The sequence below is a fragment of the Choloepus didactylus genome, chromosome 4 (genome assembly GCF_015220235.1).
Source record: "Choloepus didactylus isolate mChoDid1 chromosome 4, mChoDid1.pri, whole genome shotgun sequence".
NCBI classification, from domain to species: Eukaryota; Metazoa; Chordata; class Mammalia; order Pilosa; family Megalonychidae; genus Choloepus; species Choloepus didactylus.
The window spans coordinates 103,473,242-103,476,645 of NC_051310.1; positions in this window are offsets into that span (position 1 = coordinate 103,473,242).

The window sequence follows — 3,404 nt, forward strand, 5'->3', positions numbered from 1 at the left end:
TTCTTAGAGTAATTGTTTTAGAAAAAAAAAAAAGGATTAAACCAAAAAAAAAAAAAAAAAAAAAGGGGGCCCTCCTCAGAGATCTAATGGGTTATTGAAATGCTAAGAGACAAAGCAACCAGGGCCATTAAGGAAAGGTCCACAGGGCAGAGAGATCAGCTTTTCTTCGGGATTTGCATATGCGCCTCAGGGCCTGAGCTTGGGCCTGAGCTCTGCCCTTCCCCTTTCTATGTTCACCAGAACTCCAAAAATCCTCCGCTTTTATTTTGGAGTTTTTTGTGTTGTTTTTTTTCTATGCCTGTCTCCTCTCTGCTGGGCTGGCTGCTCTCAGATTCTCTGGTGTCTGGTCTCCCTCTATCTATCGTTGGAGTTTGGATCAGCAGAATGAGTTTCCGATAAGGGCTGCCACTGCAGTTCTTCCTTCTCCTTCCCGGAGCTGACAGCCCCTCCTCCCACGGGACTGAGCCTGGCAGGGAGGGGCGCGGGTCCCCTGGCCGCAAAAACTTACAGATTTCGCTGATCTCAGCAGTTCCACGTTTTCATGAGTGTTGTATGAAGTATGCCCAAAGTCAGATTGCTCTGTGGTGTCCAGTCCACGCAGTTCCTGGCTTTCTACCTACTTTCCTGGAGGAGTAACTAAAACATACAGCTGACTAGTCTGCCATCTTGCCCCACCTCCTATCACATACCTTGGGTGTCTTTTTAAACAGGCAACCCAACTTTCTCTATTTCCCAGCACAGTTGTAGGATCTCCTTGCTTTTTTTTTTATACTTGTTCTTTGTCTTATCCCCTTGTTCAGTATTTATCCTTACCCCATTTTAAAATTAAGACTATTCTTTCTAGTTTAGACATAGAGAAAGAAGTATGAGACAGCAGGCCAAGGAGGGGATGTGGATTACAGGAGGCCACAGGAGGGGTGAAGAAGAGAAGGCATTGGGGTTGAGAGGGCTGTTGTGATGAGTGGAAGAAACAAACAGGAATCCTTGCTATCAAGTTTCTAATCCAGCTCAATCTGCTAGGATTCAGGTTCTCTGTTTACCACATCTCACTACTGTTTCATGCTTAAATTGGTTTCACTCAGATGATTTCAGCCAAAATGCAAAGCTATCCTCTCATAATTCTGGACTCATTATTTGGGGACTTCTGGTTTAGTGGGAAGGGTAAATTGCAACAAATTTGATGGTGAGGCGAGTTTCTATGAGATGAATCTCATTTCCCCACTGACTTCCATGAATAAATTGATGCAGTCTACTAGTAGAAAGAGTTTCTAAATGTGTAAGCAAAAATAATTGTGATAATAATGCTAACAGCAAAAGAGTTAAAATTTTTACCAAGTACTGGGTATTCATTACGCACTGTGTATATTATTGTTAAAAAATTTTAAAGATAAAATTCAGATAACATAAAACATACCCTGTTAACCATTTTAAAGTGTACTATTGAGTGGTTTTTAGTATATTCATGATATTGTGCAACCATCACCACTAACTAATTCCAGAACATATTCACACCCCCAAAAGGAAATTCCATACCCATTAAGCAGTCATTCCCCATGTATTGGACATTTGGGTTGTTGTCACTTTTGGGCTATTATGAATAATGCTGCTGTGAACATTTGTGAACAAGTTTTTGGGTGAACACCTGTTTTCAATTTTTGAGGATATATGTCTAGGAATAGGATTGCTGTGTCATTCTATGTTTAACTTTTTGGGGAATTGGAAAACTGTTTTCTACAGCAACTGCACCATTTTACATCCTCACCAGCAATGTATAAGAGTTCCAATTTTTCTACATCCTTACCAACACCTATTATTTTCTGTTTGCTTTTTTAAAAAATTATTAAAAAATTATTATTATTGCCATCCTAGTGGGTATGAAGTGGTATCTCATTGTGGTTTTGATTTGCATTTCCCTAATATCTAATGATGTTGAGTGTCTTTTCATGTACTTATTGGCCATTTGTGTATTTTCTTTAGAGAAATGTCTATTCGAGCCTTTTACCCAATTTTTTTCTTTCTTTTTTTTAAATTCAATTTTATTGAGATAAATTCACATAACAAACAATCATCCACAGTGTACAATCAATTGTTCACAGTACCATTATATAGTTGAGCATTTGTTACCACAATCAATTTTTGAACATTTTCATTACCACACACAAAAAAGAATAAGAATTAAAGTTAAAGTAAAAAAGAATGCCCAAAACAACTCCCTTCCCCCATCCCTCCCTATTATTCATTTACTTTCTGCCCTCATTTTTCTATTCATCTGTCCATGCACTGTATAAAGGGAGAGGGAGGCACAAAGTTTTCACAATCACACAGTCACAGTGTAAGCTATATAGTTATACAATCATCTTCAAGAATAAAGGATATTGGGTTTTAGTTCAACAGTTTAAGATATTTCCCTCCAGCTATTCCAATACACTAAAAACTACAAAGGGAAATCTATATAATGCATAAGAATAACCCCCAGAATGACATCTCAACTCTATTTGAGATCTCTTAGCCACAGAAACTTTATTTTGTTTCATTTCTCTTCCCCCTTTTGGTCCAAGAAGGCTTTCTCAATCTCACGATGCCAGGGCCAGGCTCATCCCCGTGAGTCATGTCTCACGTTGCCAGAGAGACCCATACCCCTGGGAGTTAGCTCCCACATAGCAGGGAGTGCAGTGATTTTACCTGCAAAGTTGCTTTTGCCCAATTTTTAATTGTATTTTTTATCTTGTTGTTGTTGAGTTGTGAGTTCTTATATGTTCTGTATATTAAACCCTTTCCGGATATATGATTTGCAAATATTTTTTCCCATTCTTTGAGTTGTATTTTCACTTTCTTGATAGTTGTCCTTTGTTGCATAAACATTTTAAATTTTGATAAAGTACAATTTATCTATTTTTTCTTTTGCTGCTTGTGCTTTTGGTGTCATATTTATTTTTGTTTTGTCATATCATATTTTTATTGCCTGGTCCAAGGTTACTATTATTTTCTTTTTCAATTAATAGACTTTATTCTTTAGAGCAGTTTTAGGTTTACAGAAAATGAGGCAGTTAGTACAGAGAGTTCCCATGTATCCCCTTTCCCTGGTCTCACAGTTTCCCTTATTATTAACATCTTGTGTTGGTGTGATACATTTGTAACAATCAATGAATCAATATTGATACATTATTAACTAAAGATCATAGTTTATATTGGAGTCAATCTTTGTGCTGTACAGGTCTATAGATTTTGACAAATGCATAATGTAAGGTATCCACCATTACAGCATTATAAAGAATAATTCCACTGCCCTAAAAATGCCCTGTGCTCCACCTAGTAATTCTTCCTCCTCCTCTTTCCCTGAATCCCCAGCAACCACTGATATTTTTGCTGTCTCTACAGTTTTGCCTGTTACAGAATGTCATATG